This window comes from Miscanthus floridulus, chromosome 16, assembly GCF_019320115.1.
Source record: "Miscanthus floridulus cultivar M001 chromosome 16, ASM1932011v1, whole genome shotgun sequence".
Taxonomy (NCBI): Eukaryota; Viridiplantae; Streptophyta; class Magnoliopsida; order Poales; family Poaceae; genus Miscanthus; species Miscanthus floridulus.
In genome coordinates this window covers 106,826,668-106,848,410 of record NC_089595.1, presented here as the reverse complement: position 1 = coordinate 106,848,410, position 21,743 = coordinate 106,826,668, and the positions used below count along the sequence as shown (strand labels likewise).

The 21,743-nt window shown below is 50.9% G+C and overlaps 1 long non-coding RNA gene across 6 annotated transcripts; it reads left to right on the top strand.

Annotated features, from left to right (window-relative positions):
- The first annotated feature begins 1,669 nt into the window (after positions 1-1,669).
- Positions 1,670-4,589, top strand: LOC136511925 (uncharacterized). Of its 6 annotated transcripts, XR_010772926.1 has the most exons (6): positions 1,670-2,119; positions 2,358-2,472; positions 2,690-2,760; positions 2,899-2,988; positions 3,109-3,497; positions 4,123-4,587. It is a non-coding gene; the product is annotated as an uncharacterized lncRNA (long non-coding RNA). The 6 variants fall into 6 exon arrangements; XR_010772923.1 differs by having other exon boundaries at positions 2,899-3,497; positions 4,123-4,588; XR_010772922.1 differs by having other exon boundaries at positions 2,408-2,472; positions 2,690-3,497; positions 4,123-4,588.
- Positions 4,590-21,743: the final 17,154 nt, after the last annotated feature.

The following is a 21,743-nucleotide window of genomic DNA, read 5'->3' as shown; positions in this document are numbered from 1 at the left end:
GAGTGAAGGAGCAGCTGCCTTGTCTCTCTCCCTCAACAAATCTCACGTGTGCAGACATCGCCCTTGGGGCTCTCAATCGCGCCGAGATGCCACCGCCGCCCTGTGCAACCCTAGCCCCACGGGCGGGCGGGCTGCGGCGACAACGGCAAGCAGCAGGAGGAGCGTGCGCCGCTGTCGCGAGGACCACGCTAGTCTGCTCAGTTGCTGCATGAAGCTTTCGCAGCCGCTAGGAGAGGAAGGATGTCGGCGCCAGGCAGCCAGGCAGGGTAGCATCGCGTCCACACGGCCTAGTTGGGATGCACGGAACGATGGCGACTGGCGCCTCAAGGAACCGGGCCTCGTGGACGCGGTCTAGCTAGGCCAATAGCGGCTGCCCTGAGAAGGGAGCACGCCTGTGAAGGGAGACGCGGCGAGGCTCTCGACGCTCACGACCGGCTCGGTCTAGCGGATCTGGGAGGCGGCGGCTGGTGGGATCAACGGGTAGGGTTCACGTTATGATCGTGCGTTTCCTTTTTTCTTTTTTATTAGGTGATTGTAGGTTTTGATCGCTATGCGTGGGTGTTTGGAGCCCGCGTGCGTGGGATAGAGAGCGAGGGGGTGAGAAGCCCGGCGCAGAGATCGAGGGTGGGGTGGAGCGGTGAAGTGGGGAGATTGGGGTGGGAGATCCAAAGAATATCGGCCGTCGGATGTGGTTGAGTAAGGAGAGAATAAGTAAGAGTTAATTTTGTGCGTATGTTTTTAATGCTATCTTTTTCTGTATGCGTTTTGTGGGGTGGACGTAGTTTAGGTCGTGACTGTAGAGGTGAGATTTGTTTAGTGGCTATAGGATAATTTGAAGTGGTGTATTATAGGGGTAGAGATAGAAATAAATCTATTTCTTAGACCATAATATCAATGTTTAGCGAGTTCGTAACACCAGAGCTATTATAGACGTGAAGATGAGGGAAGGTCTTGCAGCCGGAGCCGGTCGTGCCCCAGGCGCCGTAGCCGTCGAGGGGGAAGAGGAGGTGATGCGATTCACCCACGTAGCCACATGCAGGGCAAGTGCAGCGACGGCGGCGGGTGGAGCGGCGTCGACGAGCGAGCGTGGGGAGCAGGGGAAAAGAGGGGCGGGCGATGGGAGGGTGGACCGGCGGCGGGCCAAGCACGTAAGGATTTTTGTCTTCTTTGCGAAAACCTCCGAGATGCAGGCGAGCATGGCGGGCACCCAACGCGTGGAGGGAGGACGGAGAACCTCCAAGATGCAGGCGAGCGTGGCGGCCATCTAGCGCGTGGGGGAGGTTGGCGGCAGAGACCGTGGATGAATAGTAAATTGAGTCTGCAAAACGGATATATATACACAACTCAGGGCTGGTTTAGTTCCCAAAAAATTTCACCCTAAACTATCACATCGAATCTTGCGGCACATGCATGAAGTATTAAATATAGACGAAAAAACTAATTACGCTAATGATGAATTAATTAGGCTTAATAAATTCGTCTCGCAGTTTCCAAGCGAGCTATGTAATTATTTTTTTATTAGTATCTAAAAACTCCTTCCGACGTCCAAAACATGCTACGTGACGTCAAAGATTTTTATTTCACGGACTAAACGCACCCTCAACCGTGGTGATCTTACAAATAGTGCACTCCCCTTGTCTCCTCACATATCCCTGTTCATCTATTCAAGCCTCACGGGCACCACGGCCCAGTAATAACTCATCACCTGCCTAAAAAAAAAGGAAATCGCTGCGGCGACGGCGACGAGGACCTCTACCACGCCTGCACCCGGACGCGTAGCGACGAACTCCACCGCGCCTGCACCCAGACCGCAACGACGGGCTCCACCGGCCCTGCACCCTACGCCGGCTGCGACGTCACCCCACCGGGGCGCCGCCGCCCCACCTGCGCCCTCCGCCCGCCCCGCGGCGCGGCCGCGCCGCCCCGCCGCAGGGCAGCCGCGACGTGGCCCAGCAACAGCTCGGAGCCGCCTCCGGCCATCTCGCTCGCCTCCATGGCCGGCGTCGCGCCTCTACCGCGTCGCCCCCATCGCCGACGTCGCCCCTTTTCATCGTCGCCACTCCGCCTCTCCTGAACGCCTCTTCCTCCACAGCATCCGAATAGACGGCTTGATGACCAGGTAGCCACATCGATTCGTCATGTATCCATTACTTGGTTGTTGTTTAAATTTTTAACATTTTTTTGCCTTAGATCCTGCCTCATTTAGGGCTAGGATTTTGTGTCATACTATTGTGGTCATCTGGGGTTAGGATTTGGTCCCCAACGTTCGCACAGATGGTTCCTTCAGGCTATTTCACAATCCATATTAATTGAGACTAATTAGTAGAGACTAATTTCTTTTGCCTGTTGGCGTGCAGTGATGAAGTGCTATTTCATGAGACTGATTTCTTTGGTCGTTGCCGTGCAGTGACGAAGTGCTATTTCATACTAATTCTGTCACCAGCTACGATTTCGAGATGATCTCTGGTTTCGGTTAGATCTTTTTTTTTTTACGCTTCCCTTGCCTCTCATACATTCTTGCCATTTAGTTCTGTTGGTGGCAATTTTATTTTGCTCATTGCAAATGATCTGATGTTCCTCTACTTTCACACATGAAAGATCACAGCCATCCTGATATGTCCTCAACAAGTAAAGTTTTTTGGTAGTGTCACATTCCAACCTGCAGACACTAATTGCTTTCCTCCTGCAGGTGTGGTGCCCAGTCGGTGTTTATTAGTGATTCAGCCAACAGATGTCACTTCTACAAGCCATTGCCTCTGGGTGAGTACATTCCTTTTTCCCTTTTTCTTTACCTTCCAATTCATGTGTTTCCTGCCGTTTGGCATTCTAGTGATCCTATTTTGCTTATTAACAAAGTTTGTCGTCTTTGCCTACAAACTAATTGATGGTATATTGCAGTTGTTAGCACATGTCCCAGGTCTTATATATATGACTCAATACAGTTTACCGTCCTAGATACTTTTCTACAATGACAACGACCATACCCGTGTAGGCTACCTCTATCGTGCCATCTATTACTATAAATATGCTCAGCTCCTGAATTTGTCTGATATGCCCTGCTTATGGTGGGCGACTAAACTGTTCATTTCTCTTCTATGGTTTCTGCAGGGGAATTGATGAATCTCAATTTACAAATAGTTAGGTCTCCTCTCCATGTTTTGATCAGCTAGGTTACTTTTGCTTTTGCCTGTACACTTCTAAGATCTAGGATCATTTTCTTTTATACATATGTACAACAACTTTCCTTTTCTCCATCCATATTGGAACAGACAAGTGTTCGACAGGTCAGCTCCCTACTTGATAACTTTATATCAAATGATTAGATCTCCATATTTCTTATATAATATTGCATGGCCTGTTGTTTGTTTACCCGTTTCGAGAGTGCCTAACCTTCCAGCCCAAACACATTGAGATTTCAGGAATTTACCGAATTATGTGGTGTCTTACAGGCTGCCCCTACCTATTGAATACTGATTGTTTGGTTGACGAAGCACCATGTGAGTGGCTCTGAAACTCTCTACTGCCTACGAATTGCGCAATGTGATTCATAAATCCAAAGCCATGCGAGAAATACATGTGGTCCTAAAACCAGGTTCCATACAGGTTACAGTTATGGTCACATTTTTGCTTTGTTAACGGTCTGGGAAAATTCTGACCTAGGTTTCACTGGACTACACAATATATTTAACAAGATTGTTGTTTTATGCTATCCAACAACAACAACAACAACATAGCCTTTAACAAGATTTTTGCTTTATGCTATCTGCTGTAAAAAAAATATTTCGCTTCATTGGCAATTTAAGAAGTTTGTATTTTCTCGAATCTATCTATCCACTGTAAAAAACCTTATTCGCGTCATTGCATATTTATTAAGAAGATTGTATTCTCTCAAATCTAACCTGTCGATATAGCTTTTAGCCGTTACACTATTTCTGGCAACGAAACCCCATTATTTCATCTCAGAGCTACATTATTGTTATTGACAGGCAAGATTAACCACAAGAACCACTTACAGTGCAATCAAATATTGTGACCAACCTGCTATATTTGCTTCCCTTCGCTTACAAAGTGGCCATATCAAAACATTAATTCCTTATAATTAAACCTGGAGTTTATTTGCAGGCTTCGATACAAGAAATGGCAGCATATGGTTCTATAGTTTATTGGAGGATTCGAAGCCGTCTTCCTTGGATTGGTCATCTTTTCTGTGCTCACGACCGAGTCCTTCGCTGTTGTGACCCCTGGACCATTTTTCTGACCTCAGATCGAAGAGTACGGAAGAACAGGCTCCATACTTGCTGCAGTAGTATGACGACAACAACAAAGCCTTTTAAGTCCCAAACAAGTTGCTGCAGTAGTATCATTCAATTCAAATAGATCACTTCTTTTGCTTTGGAAATTTGCGTTCTTTGTTTGGGCCAGACTTAAATTAGTGCCAGGTGAACGCTTCTTTAGAAGAAATGATTTTGCCCATATTTACCTTCAATGATTCAAAGTGTGCTGTTCTGTGTATGAAGATCGCACATTTTTGGCCTTGCAGTGTATATACTCCTTTGTGATAGATCTGTTTGTTAGCTCCTTGCAACTTTTCCAAGGACACAAAACCAGTTCCTGAACCTTTTGATAAATACGTATTGTCGGGTTCATAAACCCAGGGTCCCTTGTGAACCTGCTTCCTAGTAAAAGCTTGGTCCAACAGACGATGTTGCGAACAACGTGCAACTCCTGGCATTGCCAAAAAACCTAACGACAGGCTAGAAGGGTGATCTAATCTACGACCGAAAGGCCTGGCCAAGGAGGAATGACGCTCGCTTCCTACTCTGGCCTGTTTCTCCGATCGGAAGGCTTCGCTTCCGATTCTGGCCCGCTTCTCCGATCGGAAGGCCCGGCCGAGGAGGAACAGCGTTCGTTCACCGACTCCGGTCCATCTCTCCGACCGGAAGGCCTGGTCAACAACGCTTCCGACTTCAACCTGCGTCTCCTACCGGGGATGCACCGAACCTCTGCTTACAGCTCTTCTCCGACTAAAGCAGTCGGAGCCGACTGGGACCAACCGATCGGGGACGCCCGCTCGGTAAGGACCAAGAAACAGGTAGAGCAAGTAAAACAGGACACTCAAGTCAACCGCAATACCGAGGACCGTACCATGTATACATGCAGTACCAACATGACATATCAGAAGGGTGCCCTGCAACCTTCCAGACATGAACCCAAGCAGTGTTGTGGGCGCCAACATTTGCCCTGCAGAATCGTGGGCGCCCACAACTCCCATACCATGACAAACACGGTAAACCCCCGTGCCTCTGGACATCGACAGTGTTGTGAGCGCCGTCATTTGCCATACATGGTGAATACGGTAAAACCTCCCACATGCGTCTGACACAAACAGTGTTATGGGCGCCTACCATCATCTTGTACCCGACGGCATGGGCAACAAGACTTAGAAGCATACATACTCTTCCTCTCTCCCTCTTGTAAAAGGCCGTCCCCTTCATTTATAAAAGGGGATGCGCCCCCTGCCAACCGGAGATCCATCAGTTCACAATTCAGACAACACACACGATCCGAACGACCAAGGATCCCAACGAACGATAGACGTTTGAACACTTAGCGCACAATGGAGCTCCCGTCACTCTCGGCCCTTTAGGCCAGAGTCCGACCGGATCTCTTGCACCCCCATCTTTCTCTCTTTCATTTATAACCCCACAGCAAACTTCGAGCACCTGGGCTCAGGAATAAAGTCACCGACCGACTCAAACTAGACGTAGGGCATGTTGCCTGAACCAGTATAAATCCTGTGTCATTGAGTGCTAGACCACATCCGATCACAACACACGGCAAAACTACAAATATTTACGTGTTGGTCACTTTCTGCACCGACAGCTGGCGCCGTCCGTGGGGAAGATACGACTCACTTCGGCTCACTGGAGTTTCCTGCACTCCCACCTGTTGGGATGTGGGTTCCACCCATCTTTGAGCCATCCCAGGCCTTCCTCTTTGGAAGCCTGGACTTCGTCGCCGACTGGCTCGGCGTGCTGCACCTCTGCGAGGAGGCACTTGTTCCGACGCCCGTGGGAGGAGACGCGTCCTCCATCGGCTCCGGGACACCCGACGACTTCAACGGTGAGGCGCCTACGCTTTGTTCCGAGCATATGCTCTGCTCAAACCCCACTGTGAGTAATGTACGCTTTGTTATTTACTCGCTATTTACTATCTTTCGCCGATTCTCCGGAGGGACCCCGTTGTCCCTATCGTGATCGCTATGCAACCGGTTCCCCTACGGCCTCGCATCCCGCGTGGACACGTACGCCTAGGGGCTCCGAAGGATGCTGACGCCGCCCCCTCTCACATCTGAATTCGTGGGGATGGCGAGCTACGCTACCGCCTCTTTTCACGACCTCTTGGATGATGATGTTGAGAGCGACGGCTCCAGCATTGGCGACATCGTGGCACCTAGCCACCCTCTGTCCCAGGAGTGTGCTATGGCGGATGCCCCGGGACAACCGCCTGTGGTAGTGGAGTCTCTTTAGACCCACACCCCTCCGAACCCTCGCGCGGATGCCCTCGCATGTGCCTAAGCACATGGTGAGGAGCTATGACAAAGGCGGCAGAACCAACCGCCACATGCGCCAGCGCGCTCGGCGCACCACGATGCGCACTGTGCGCGTAACTCGGCGAGCGGCGCCTAGGGTCACGCCCGCTAGGTCTAGTGCGACATCGTCCACGGGGGGAACAATCCCCTATAGTTCGCTCGGACAAACCATAACATCGCCGCGACGGTGATGCTCCTGCGTGGCCTTCCCAAGCCGAACAACCCCTAGGAACAGGCAATCCACCGGAACCTCCGGGCACTGGTGGAGACCGCCGCTGTTCAACAGGCGGAGAGCTCCGCGTCGCGACATCGACTCACGACCTCTCTGCCCACCAGGGGAGCAGGGACGCATAAGACGAATCACTCTATCCGCTCACCGCTATAGCCGTCGATCGTGGCATAGGAGGGAGCAGCTGCGCCACAGCCTGACCCAGCACCCGCTCCACACCGACTGCCTGTGCGTGAACGCCTTGGGTCAAACCAAGACGCTCACAGCGTCATCAGCAATCAGCGTCGGGCCCGACATAATGATGACATCCATTGGGTGGCAGTGAGAGCAGACGACGCGGGCTCTAACTAGACCATCGAGGAGACCGAGGAGGCGCACCCCGTGCATGGTCGCTGACCGAATGACCGGAGTCCCAGCCTAGATGGCCTAGGACCACGGGCCTTTGGTCTCCGCATCCAGATAGCGTTATTACCGTAGCGCTTTCGACCGCCTACCAACATTGCTAAGTATACTAGGGAGACGAACCTCGAAATATGGCTCAAAGACTTTTGGCTCACCTGTCGAGCCGGAGGAGTGGATGATGATCACTTCATTATTTAGTACCTCCCCATCTGCGTGGGGGAACATGTTCAAGCATGGCTCGAATTCCTCCCGTATGATAGCATCCGCGACTGGGCGGGCCTCAAGAGGGTCTTCGTTGGGAACTTCTAGGGGACGTATGTCCACCGTGGAAACTCCTAGGACCTCAAGAGCTGCCAGCAGGAGCCCAGCAAGTCCCTACGGGATTACATCCATAGGTTCTCAAGGCGGTGCAATTCCCTACCTGATGTCATCAACACGGACGTCATCAGCGCATTCCTCTTTGGGACAACCTATGAGTCCCTGATCCATAAGCTTGGCTACCTGAAGCCCTGAACCACCCGCGACCTGCTCGACGTTGCCACGAACCATGCCTCCAGCGAGGAGGCAGTCAGAGCGGTCTTCAATGGAGGCTGGGACAAGGGCAAGGCCAAGCATGAGGACCAAGACAAGGGCCCCTCCACGTAGAGGGGCAAGAAGAACAAGAAGGATCAGCACCGACCGACCAACTCTGCATTGGTCGCCGTAGCTGATCGCGCAAGCAAGCAGCCCTAGCAGGGCCTACCTGACCACTTTGGTAAGCTCATGGATAGCCCCAGCACCAACCACGCTTACCCTGTCAAACACCTCTATAAGGACTACAAGCTCCTCAAGCGCTTCCTGCAATAGGCCGGCGGGCCGAAAGAAGGAAAGGGCAAGGAGGCAGCAGCCAAGAAGGGAGGTGGGGCGAGCAAGGATGGGGACAGCTTTCCTGACCCCAAGGAATGCATCATGATCTTTGGGGAATCCGATGCCGTCTACTCCAAGCGCTAGCACAAAGTGCGCTACCGAGAGGCGTGCGTCGCCGAAACGGCCGTCCCCTCCTTCCTTCGCTGGTCAGAATTTTTGATCACTTTTGATCGGAGGGACCATCTGTCCCACGTTGCCAGACTGGGACGCTACCCACTCATCATCGACCACATCGTCCGCAAGAAGCGCCTCACCAAGGTGCTGATGGACGGAGGCAGCGGCCTAAACATCCTCTACGTCGACACCCTCGATGCCATGCGCATCCCCCGGTTGGAACTCCGATCGGCGAGCTCTCCCTTCCACGACGTGATCCTAGGAGCGCAGGCGTACCCGCTCAGGTAGATCGACCTACCCATCACGTTTGGCGACCGAGTCAACTTCCGCTTGGAGGTGCTCACCTTCGAGGTGGTGGACTTCCTGGGGTCTTACCACGCCATCTTGGGATGGCCATGCTACGTCAAGTTCATGGTGGTCCCCAACTACACCTACCTAAAGCTAAAGATATCAGGACCGAATGGCATCATCACTGTGGGTAGCACCTTCTCGCATGCCTTCACGTGCGACCATGAGCATTACGAGCTCACCACTGCTGTCATCAACTCTTTCAAGCCCCCACGGCTTGGGGAGTTGTCGACCCTAGCAGTCCCGGACTACAATACACCAACCTCCTCGACCGCCTTCTGCCCACTCAAGGAAACTAAGGCGGTGGGGATCAACCCTAGACGGTGACCGAAGTAATCCGACCGGGCACCTACCAGTTGAAGGACAACAACCACGACGTTCTCACAAACACTTAGAATATCAAACAGTTATGTCGTTTCTTCCCTTAGAAATTCGGTCTTACGTTTTTTCATTCAATGTTCGCTCCTACAAAGCACCCCGATCTGAACACTTTTGGCCCGGGTCGCTCGGGGGCTCCACGGAGGTGCGGTACCACCTCTCTTCTTGTTTACTATCATATGGTAAATACATTTTTACCCAAACAAAAGGGTAGTCTGTTCCTTTAATTATCTTACATAACTTTGCTTCAACATTCCAACCGATCACACCCTACCTCTATGTACGGTTATGAGCAGTTGAGCCTCGTGGACCATGCCCAAGCTCTTAAGGTTGCAACCTACGGGACGAACAGGCAGGTGCGAAAAAGAAAGAATAAAAACAAAGCTATGCTAAGGTAAAAATAAGGAACGGACAGGACAAGCTTCCTCGAACGAAGTAAATTCATCACAAAATGAAAATTGATGTATTCAACAATACGAACTATTCACACGGGGGCTCCCCCATGAACTTAACTTTTACATCTGCTAAACTACTTTTACTCTAAATTCCTACTATGGCTGCCTGGCGGCATCAACTGATGGCGCGACCGACAACGGTAGGGGCTGCTCACTCTCCGGCTAGACGACACTCGGCTCGGTCGGAGGTAGGGTGACATACGCTTCTGACCCGGGCTCCACTCCATCCGCAGGCTAGGCGACGTCCTCCTGGTGTGCGCCTTCAGCCATGTTCGCACGGCGGACATCCATCACCCACTGTGCAAAGACTTGCTCAGCCACCAACTGTGCGTGTGGCAGCAAGCTTTCCCTGAGCGAATGGATGGCCTTCGAGCTCTAGCCATCGATGTACCCACTGCAGATGGCAGCGAAGTCTAGCTCTGGGTGGTGCATCATCACCGATGTCAGCACCCTTGACGTTCCGTAGAACATCCTGTCGGTGATGAGCACCCGCACTTCGTCTGGGACCTCCGCTAGTCGAACGGCGGGCGTGCTGGTGCTTGGTGCCAACCCAAAGACCTTTGAGACAATGACCTAGGTGACATTGCGAAGCTGGTCAAGCTCCCCCTCGAGAGCACATCGCTCTTCAAGGGACTTGGCCAGTGCCTCCGCATTCTGGGCCAAAGGAAAAAACCAAGACACCAAAAGCAGAAAGGGTACGTACCAAGGCCTGTGTTCTCGAGGATGGAGAGTCCCTCCTCCTACCGAGTCACCTGCTCACGCAACCGAGAGTTCAATTCCTGAGTCCCAAGCACCCGGCCTCAGAGCGCAAGCACCTCTTGGTCGGCCTCCGATCGAGCCTTCTGTTCTAACTCCAGGGCCTTCTGCTCCGTCTCCTGGGTCTCTAGGGTACTTTGGAGCAACATCTCGGTCTCCGCTAGGGACTTCTGCAGCGTCGCCTTGGTCTCTGCCATGAGTAACTCCACCGCCCGTGCCTCGGTCACCTCCACCGCCTAGTCTTGGGACTCACGGTGGGTGGACTCCAGCTTAGGCTTGAGCTCGGTGACCCAGGCGTGCTCCATTCGGAGGAAACGAGGCTTGCGGCTCGACATCTCCTCCAGACCCTGCAAAATAAGAAGCAAGCATGCTGAGGCAACCGAGGAAAGACCAGGAGTCAAGGATGACCGCACAAAACTTATATCTATGACATGGGGCAGGTCAACCATGACCGCCTACTAGACAGACTTAACCCGCTCCAGGGCCTCCTCCAGCTTCACCCTAGTTTGGGCGAGATCAGACTCCATCACAAGTCCTCTCCCCCTAAGCACGTCTAAGAGCTAACACTACTGCTCATCCTGAAGGATGAACCGAACCTTCCTCGGGTCCTCGGGGTAGGGCCACACAGGGTCAGTAGCCCCCAGCCCGATGGAAGGCCCAGCTGATGATCGAACCACCGCCAGCTCCTGGGATGGTGCTAGCGGCTCCACCTTGTCACCCGCCTCATCGTCAAAGGAGACCTCCAATATCTCGATCTCACGGCCCACCGGTGGACCTTCCACCTCCCGCCTAGCCGTATCTCCTCCCAACACCTCTAGCTCTGACAGGGAGGGCGAGCCATGTGGCCCTCCGTCGGGCGAGGCAGGGAGCCTGGTCTCCCTCCCCTCTTCTGCCGTAGCCAGTGTAGGAGGGGCCGCAAGGGTCACCTCCAACGTGGCCTCCGCCATCACCACCAGGATCACTACCAATACGATCACCGCTGCCACCACCATACTGACGATCGACCCAAGGGTGCCGCCCCTAGAAGGGAAGGACCTACTGAGACCACCCTGCTCTCCTCGCCACTCATCATGGCATGGTGCAAGGTGGGCCTCCACTCCTCCCATATAGAAGTTGGGGTGATGCTCAGTCCTATCAACATCTGGCCGCTGTCGAAAAGAATAGGTCAGTCAGACTCCCAAAAACTCAAACTATGAAATCAAACAGTGCATACCGGGACATAAGCGGTAGGGCTCTGAAGCCCCGACCCACCAGAACGGGCCCGTCGGGCGAGGACCGCTCCCAGGCCACGACCCATGCCCCCTCACTTTGACCGAGGGGAGTCGACCTGACTGACTCCCGTTAGGCCCGCACGTCGCCATGACTACCGGCTCAAGGCACGTTGGCCAGAGCAGCTGGCGGGGCATCCCCCTGTTGTGGGTCATGCGCCGGTGCTGGCCCCGAAGATGCATGGGTGTGAGCCTGCTCCTCCAACCGTCTGGCTAGCGACACCTCCGAAAGGCATGGTGACCGCATCCGCTTTGCCTCTCGCTCGCTGACGGTGTCCAAGCTCACGGCATGCTTCCTCGGCATGGGCACGTCGTTGTGCCTCTCTGCCTCCCACCCGCTGGCGATAGACGCGGCCTCAGGCTCACAACGCTCCATCGAGGTTTCGATGACCTCCTAGCCCCTCTCGTCCTTGGAGGAGATCACATCGTCACCCATCTCTGTGGGATCCTCTGACTCGATGTTGCTCTTGTTTTCCCTAGCTCGCACACACCAGGTGATCTCCATCTCCATCTCAAGCTTCCATCGAGCCTTCTCAGCTTTCTTCTTCTTCCTCTCATCCGCCGCCTCCTTCAGGGTGGCCTACCAGGCCACGCCCTCTGACCCCTTTGGAAGATGCGGTCGGGACTTGTAGACTTCGAGTCCCTATGAAATGGACGACTCAAAGTCAAGATACAGGAGAGCAAAAGGAAAAAAGAACATGGAAGTAAAGAGAGGGGAGCATACCAGATTAGACTACTTCGCAGCGTTGAGAGCTCCGGGCTTTCCATGAAGGGTCTCTTTAGCCCTCAGCTGCAGCACCCGGTCAAGATGATTCTAGACCTCGTCATTCGCCAGCTCCTCTGGCGACGCACGGTCAGAGTTCATCGGGCCACTGTACATCCACATTGGCTACATCCTCTCTGCTAGTGGAGTGACTCGATGATAGAAGAAGGTATGGAACACCGGCACCCCTCAAGGCTATGCCGCACTAGCTTCTAGAGCTCCGCCCTGATAATCTCTAGTTTCTTCTTCTGTCGGCTGGCGAGACCCCATGACCAGCTCTCCTGCCTCTCTAGCCTCCTGTCGGTAAAAGGCAGGAATGGCGCCTCCACCGGGTTCCTGATGTAAAACCATTCCCTGTGCCACCACCGATTGGAATCACAGGGGGTGTACGAGGGGTACGAGCCCGACACGCTCGGTTTCTTCTGCAGCGCGAAGCCCCCCATCGGCGCGACCCTGAGCGGCTTCCCCTCTGACAATACTCGCCTAGAGAACATCCGTAGGAAGAAATCCACGTGCGGCTCCATCTTGAGGAAGGCCTCGCACACAGTGATGAATCCGGAATGTGTAGCACCCCAGTCGGATTGAGGTGTTGTAGCTCCAGGCCCCACTCATTGAGGAGCCCATGCAGGAACTAGTACGTAGGGTATCCTAACCCACGCTCATGGAAGGCGAGGAAGGAGACAACCTCGCCGTCTCGAGGTCATAGGAAATCCTCCCCCACAGGAGCCCTCCAGTGCGCCACCTCCTTCGGCGGTAGCACTCGCTTCTCGGCGAAGGTGGCCAGCACCGACTCCCTCACAACGGATGACCTCCAGTTCGACATTGTGCTCTGGATTCATGAATGGATCTATGAGCTTTCTCCTCTCCCTCACTCTCCCCTTTTCTCTCCTAGGAACCACCGCGACACTCAAGCACTCTTAGCAAGAAGGAAGAAGGAAGAGAAGCAACAGTTGGAAAATAGGCAAAGGATTGCAGCGAGAAGCCCTCTCCCTTCCCCTATTTAAAGAAGAAGTGGAGTAGTTGAGGAAAGGTGAAAGGATTGAGGCAAGAAACCCTCTCCCTTCCCCCATTCAATGCGGATGGGATACGATGGAACGTGCCCTGACCGATGGAACACACCCTACCCGACGGAACGACGCCTGGTCAGATGGGACGTGGCCTAGGTATGGCCCACCACTACCACACATCGGGCGTGAGAAACAAGGCGCCACTACGCGCAGGTAGCCCTTCGCCTTCCTAGGCGGGACTCAGAAAGGCCCAACTGTGGGATCTCCACCTAGGAGAGACCAACGGGCTTCCTATGTTAATCGAACGGCTCAGGCGAACACTGAGAGACAGGTAAGGGGTAGAGGGATGCCCCATATGGGCCATGCCGACTCCGTCATGAACGATGAGCGTAGATCCTGGTCGGACATATCCGATAGGAGCTCCTTAAACCCCGTCACTCGAGTCATCAAGGTAACATTACCAACCCCCACTATTTCTTTATATGAACATTCATTCATCTATGCACACATTCATTCATTCCATACATCCAAAGCATCGTATATACAGTTAAATGCATCACAACGCTTCATGTTGCATCACGAAGCGGCAGTTGCCTCATTCAACATGAGCAACGACCGATCGGGGTTCGAAGGCTGGCCCACAAAGGGCTCGAGGCCGCCTCATGTCAAATAGAGCCTGGGGAGAAAACGCAGATGAGCCCTGAGCGGCCCTCGCCTAGTCCACTCCGAAGCAGACAATGTCATCTCAACCTTCTTGTTTGATCCTAACCTTGAGCCATGCCCATAGAATCTCCATCGAGGGGAGGCCAGTGGGCCACCTGGGTCGGTCTTCGAAATGACCCAGGCATCTGCTGGGTTGCAGGTTAAGGAGCAGTGGAATGCCACATGAGGGCTATGATGACCTCGTCACGAACGACGGACCTAGATTTCACTCGAACATGCCCGTTAGCGAGCTCACCGAGCGCGTCACTCGAGCCATCGAGGCAAGCAACGTTAGCTCAACCCCTCTGGTTGCGGAAATCATAGATGGGGCAATGCACGAAACTCAACCAACCCCTACCGAGTCCAACAAGGCTCAGGGGCTCAGAACGCCCAACACCTCGACACGACCTTGGCTATGCCTAGATTTGTGACTCTGATTCGCCTGAACCCTCAGCGCGCCCGACACCTAGATCCGTGACTCCGACTCGCCTGATCCCTCGGCGCACCCGATGTCTGGATCTACGACCCCGACTTGCCCGATCCCTCGGCACATCCAAATGCCTCGGCACGTCCAAAATGCCACAGCACATCCGATGCCTGGATCCATGACTCTAACTCGCCCGATCCCTCATTGCGCCCAATGCCTGGATCCATGACTCCGACACACCCGATCACACGGTGTGCCAACACCTAGATCCATGACTCCGATTCGTCTGATCCCTCGACCGCACACTGAGGTCTACGAGTCTGTCTCACCCGATCCCTCGGCTATCGATCACCTATGCTCAAAACGCCTTGGCCCGTCCGATATCTAGATCCACAACTCCGACTCACCTGATCCCTTGTTGCGCCTAGTGCCTAGATCCGCCACTCTAACTCACCCGGTCCCTTGGCAGCGCCCGATGCCTAGGTCTGCGAGTCCATCTCTCTCGATCCCTCGGCTGCCTCTTGGTGCGCCCAACGCCCTGGTTAACAACTCCATCCCGCCCAGTCCCTTGGCCGTGACCAAACGCCTGGGACCGCGCTCCTAGAAACAATAGGTCAAAAATTGGAAGGAGGAGGCTACGCCCACCAAGGTGCACACGCACAAACGCCCGCTGGCAAAAAAACCCCAGGTGATTCTGCCCGAATCATCCAAGGGCTCGGGGGCTACACCCGTGGGTGCGCTCGCACGCACCCGCAGACAAAACAAAAATTCTCCCGCTAGCAACACAGAAAAATCCCCTAGATGATTCTACCTGAATCGCCCGAGGGCTACACCCGCGGATGCGCTCGGGTGCACCCATAGACAAAACAAAAATTCCCTCGCTGGCAGCATGGAAAAATCCCCCAAACGATTCTACCTGAATCGCCTAGGGGCTCGGGGGCTCCTGTCGGGTTCATAAACCTAGGGTCCCTCATGGACCTGCTTCCCAGCAAAAGCTCGGCCCAACAAACGACATTGCGAACAATGTGAAACTCCTGGGCCGACCCAAAAACCTAACGACATGCCAGAAGGGCGATCCCATCTTCGACCGAAAGGCCTAGCCAAGGAGGAATGGTGCCCGCTTCCTACTCTGGCCTGCCTCTCTGACCAGAAGGCTTCGCTTCTGATTCTGGCCCGCCTCTCCGACCAAAAGGCCTGGCCGAGGAGGAACAACATTCGTTCACCGACTCCGGCCTACCTCTCTGACCGGAAGGCCTGGCCAATAACGCTTCCGACTCTGACCCGCGTCTCCGACCGGGGATGCAACGAACCTCTGCTTACAGCTCTTCTCCGACTAACGTAGTCAGAGCCGACTGGGACCAACCGACCGAGGATGCCCGCTCGGTAAGGACCAGGAAACAGGCAGAGCAAGTAAAATAAGACACTTAAGTCAACCGCAATACCGAGGACCGCACCCTGTACACCTGCAGTACCAACAGGACATATCAGAAGGGTGCCCTGCAACCTTCTAGGCATGTCAGGACCCAAGCAGTGTTGTGGGCGCCGATATTTGCCCTACAGAATCGTGGGCGCCCACAACTCCCATACCATGACAAACATGGTAACCCCTCCCCCTATGCCTCTGGGCATCGACAGTGTTGTGGGCGCTGTCATTTACCATACATGGTGAATACGGTAAAACCTCCCACATGCGTCTGACACAAACAGTGTTATGGGCGCCTACCATCATCTTGTACCCGACGGCATGGGCAACAAGACTTAGAAGCATACGTACTCTCACTCTCTCTCCCCCTCTTGTAAAAGGCCGTCCCCTTCATCTATAAAAGGGATGCACCCTCTCCCAACCGGAGATCCATCAGTTCACAACTCAGACAACACACACGATCCGAACGACCAAGGATCCCAACGAACGACAGACGTTCGAACACTTAGCGCACAGCGGAGCTCCCGTCACTCTCGGCCCTTCAGGCCAGAGTCCGACCGGACCTCTTGCACCCTCCGTCTTTCTCCCTTCCGTTTGTAACCCCATAGCAAACTTCGAGCACCTGAGCTCAGGAATAAAGTCAATGACCGATTCAAACTGGACGTTGGGCACATTGCATGAACTAGTATAAACCATGTGTCATTAAGTGATAGGCCACATCTGATCACAACGTATGGCAAAACTATAAATATTTACGGTATATAGTTTTAGTACTTCCTTGCCATTGCCATTTGTCATTCATAGTGCTAATAACATTATTGTTGCCTAATGAAAGCTAGTAACATCTAATCTGTAGTAGATGCCTTTCTCATACTAAGGCATACATAGGTTTAGGTTCATTGCCCTCTATATAATCATATTTCTGTTTGCTCCTTAACCCATGCTACTGCAACACTTTGTTGTCATCAGGCAATAAGCCCCCTATCCACCCTCGACAAAAACTTCTCCCAGTAAAATGCTGCATTTGTTAGTGTCTTTTACTTTTACTATCAAGTTTTAAAACTCCTTTTAGATCCGTACACAGGTATCAATTGCTTTAAGCGGCCGGATCCTAGATTTCTTTATTTTTTGTTACATATGCAAGATCAGCATGTCCCTACCATCAGCAGCTGTCCATCGAGGCACCAAAGCTTCTTACTTTCGTACTCCTATTCCCCCAATATGTCACTCGTTCGCTGGTCCGAACTTGAAACTGACTGAAAAATAATGTTCTGACTAAATTATTGTGAGAGAAAAATATTGTTCCGGCCGAAATATTCACATCTGTTGAACACGGTGCGTATATTCGCGCGGGGTTACCTGCTAGTCGAACAACGGTACACGGTGATCAAATGAACAGTCCCGACACTGTATAAACAGTACTAAATATATTTTTTTTATCGAACCAGTTTTTATTAATATAAAAGAAAATACAAACAAATAACCCTAAGAGGCTATCAGCAGTAAGACATTGTTTGGATACGCATGTATTAATCTCAATCCATATGTATTGAAGTGGATTTGAGTGAAATTAAACTAAGTTCTATTCCAATCCACTCCTATACATGTGGATTAAAGTGGATACACATACATTTAAATAAGGCCTAAAAAGGAAAAATAATGTCGAACAATTGTGTACGTGGATAGCTAGAAAGACTTTCTGAAGATCCAAACATAGCTATAAGTGCTAGATCTATAGGGTTCTTCTAGATTAAATGAGAGGACATTTGCATCCAAACTCACTCTCTCTCGAATCACAGTATCATATAATTTCTATTAGAACTTGGAAAAAACAGCCTCTTTTCGAGTTTTTATCCTCATTCAGAAAAGTGACATCTGCATTCCGAAACCAATAGCTTGAGATGGACAACACATTATTCTTGCGTTTAACATGCCCGTACGATTGCACGCTTCCTAGACAAGATTATTCTATCCTTGCATCCTCTGCACCATTCAAGATGACGCAACTGAACTGCGCTTTAAAAGAGATGAAAGCGAGTACAAAAGATCATGTAATCTAAAAATAAGGATGCAATGTTCACTGTCCAAGATTGATGTTTTCTTAGAACAACTTTTTTTGTTCGTCTGGACTGGTAGAAAACCATTCTTGAACATATAAAGTGCAATAGTATTTTACACCCAATGTACAGGTAGTTCATTGTGAACTTTAGTGACTGAATGAGAAGTTGGAAACTGAACAGGATATAAAGTAGTCTTATCAATTATTTGATTTATTAGGCTGCTGTAAACTCATAATTCAAACTTGTTTGGTATCGCTAAGCTGAAGAGTCCAGCACTCCAGCTATTGAGAATATCAACAACAACAACAACAACAAAGCCTTTAAGTCCCAAACAAGTTGGGGTAGACTAGAGTTAAAATCCAACAGAAGCAATCAAGGTTCAGGCACGTGAATAGCTGTCTTCCAAGCACTCCTATCTAAGGCTAAGTCTTTGGGTATATTCCATCCTTTCAAGTCTCCTTTTATTGCCTCTACCTAAGTCAACTTCGGTCTTCCTCTGCCTCTCTTCACGTTACTATCCTGACTTAGGATTCCACTACGCACCGGTGCATCTGGAGGTCTCCGTTGCACATGTCCAAACCATCTCAACCGGTGTTGGACAAGCTTTTCTTCAATTGGCGCTACCCCTAATCTCTCACGTATATCATCGTTCCGAACTCGATCCCTTCTTGTATGACCGCAAATCCAACGCAACATACGCATTTCCGCGACACTTAGCTGTTGAATATGTCGTCTTTTCGTAGGCCAACATTCTGCACCATACAACATAGCAGGTCTAATCGCCGTCCTATAAAACTTGCATTTTAGTTTCTGTGGTACCCTTTTGTCACATAGGACACCAGACGCTTGCCGCCACTTCATCCACCCTGCTTTGATTCTATGGCTAACATCTTCATCAATATCCCCGTCCCTCTGTAGCATTGATCCTAAATATCGAAAGGTATCCTTTCTAGGCACTACTTGACCTTCCAAACTAACATCTTCCTCCTCCCGAGTAGTAGTGCCGAAGTCACATCTCATATACTTAGTTTTAGTTCTACTAAGTCTAAAACATTTGGACTCTAAAGTCTCCCGCCATAACTCCAGTTTCTGATTCACTCCTGTCCGGCTTTCATCAACTAGCACTACATCATCCGCGAAAAGCATACACCAAGGGATGTCCCCTTGTATGTCCCTTGTGACCTCATCCATCACTAAAGCAAACAAATAAGGGCTCAAAGCTGACCCTTGATGTAGTCCTATCCTAATCGGGAAGTCATCCGTGTCTCCATCACTTGTTCGAACTCTAGTCACAACATTGTTGTACATGTCCTTAATGAGCCCAACGTACTTCGTTGGGACTTTATGTTTGTCCAACGCCCACCACATAACATTCCTTGGTATTTTATCATAAGCCTTCTCTAAGTCAATAAAAACCATGTGTAGGTCCTTTTTCTTCTCCCTATACCGCTCCATAACTTGTCTTATTAAGAAAATGGCTTCCATGGTTGACCTTCCGGGCATGAAACCAAATTGGTTCATAGAGACCCGCGTTATTGCTCTCAAGCGATGCTCGATAACTCTCTGCCATAGCTTCATAGTATGGCTCATCAACTTAATTCCTCGGTAATTTGTACAACTTTGAATATCCCCTTTATTCTTGTAGATCGGTACCAATATACTTCTCCTCCACTCATTAGGCATCTTGTTCGATCGAAAATATGGTTGAACAGCTTGGTTAACCATACTACAGCTATGTCCCCGAGGCATCTCCACACCTCGATTGGGATACCATCCGGTCCCATCGCCTTACCTCCTTTCATCCTTTTCAACGCCTCTCTGACCTCAGATTCTTGGATTCTCCGCACAAAGCGCCTATTGGTGTCATCAAAAGAGTCATCCAACTGAAAGGTTGTGTCCATATTCTCACCATTGAACAATTTGTCAAAATACTCTTGCCATCGATGTCGGATCTCATCCTCCTTTACCAAGAGATGCTCCCTTTCATCCTTAATGCACTTAACTTGGTTGAAGTCCCGTGTCTTTCTCTCACGAACCCTAGCCATCGTATAAATATCCTTCTCTTCTTCCTTCGTACTCAAATGTTGGTAAAGATCCTCGTACGCTCTACCCTTTGCCACACTTACAGCTCGCTTTGCAGTCTTCTTTGCCACCTTATACTTCTCTATGTTGTCCACACTCCTGTCATGGTATAAGCATCTATAGCATTCTTTCTTCTCCTTAATAGCCCTTTAGACTTCCTCGTTCCACCACCAAGTATCTTTAGCCTCACGTCCCCTTCCTTTGGTTACTCCACACACCTCTGAGGCTACCTTCCGAATGTTGGTTGCCATCTTGTCCCACATATTGTTTATGTCGTCTTCTTCCTTCCAAGAGCCCCCTTTGATAACCCTTTCCCTAAATACCTCTGACGTCTCCCCTTTCAGTTTCCACCACTTTGTTCTTTCAATCTTAGCTTGTTTATCCCTACGGGCACGCATCTGAAAACGAAAATCTGCCACCAAAAGCTTATGTTGAGAAACAACACACTCCCTGGTATCACCTTGCAATCCAAGCATGCTCGTTTGTCCTTTCTTCTTGCGAGGACAAAGTCAATCTGACTACAGTGTTGTCCGCTACTGAAGGTCACTAGATGAGATTCTCTCTTTCTAAAGAAAGTGTTGGCTATCATCAGGTCAAAAGCTACCGCGAAGTCTAGAGCTTCCTCCCCCTCCTAATTCCTACTATCATACCCAAAACCTCCATGAACTGCCTCAAAACCTGCGCTTGTAGTACCTACATGCCCATTAAGATCTCCTCCTATAAAAAGCTTCTCACTACTAGGTATAGCTCTAACCAGGCCATCTAAGTCTTCCCAGAACTATCTCTTAGCACTCTCGTCGAGGCCTACTTGGGGGGCATACGCACTAATTACGTTCAAGACCATATCACCAACGACAAGCTTGACTAAGATAATCCTATCTTCTTGCCTTCTCACTCCCACCACACCATTCTTGAGGCTCTTATCAATCAAAACTCCTACTCCATTTCTATTCGCGACTGTCCCTGTATACCAAAGCTTGAAACCTGTATTGTCCACCTCCTTCGCCTTCTGACCCTTCCATTTAGTCTCTTGAATGCATAATATATTTACACGCCTCCTAGTCGCGGTATCAACTAATTCTCTTAACTTACCTGTAAGTGACCCTACATTCCAACTACCTAAATGGATCCTAGTTGGTTCGACTAGCTTCCTTACCCTTCGCACCCGTCGACTCTGATGCGAAGACCCTTGCTCATTTTTCACTACACCCGGGCGCCGATGTAGCGCGCCACTAAGGAAGCGACGACCCGATCCTTGGTTACTTGACACCATGCCCAGATCATGACACAGCGCGTCACGGGGGTGACGACCCGGCCCTTGCCCATTTAACACCATACCCGGGTTCCGATATGGCGCGTCGCTAAGAGGGTTACGCCCCAACGATTTTCTTTCGGGTTTCATCTCCATTTAAGTGGCTAAGTTTTTACATTGGCTCGCCACGCCTAACACAACCCTCCTCCTTTACCAGGGTTTGGGACCTGCTATGCTGGGACACCAAAGGCGCCCCACCATAGGCGGAGTTCAGCTATTGAGAATATACAAGCATTTTTTCAAAACAATGCCAGTAGTCAGTTACCAGTACAAGTAAAGTTCAATGTCAAATACATCCTTCAATACAATAAGTTCCGCAGAAAGCATGCATATATTCCCCTTCTCATCACTGACTAAACTTGATAAGAAAATGGGACAAACTTGGCAATATGTACAAACAAATCGCATAGAGAAGATAAACAAGAGAGCACATGCATGACAAGATCAGCAACAGCAAGTCCAAGTCCTCCATAGCACAAAAATAATGGACCAAGTACTAATAACAGGCTTATATCATTT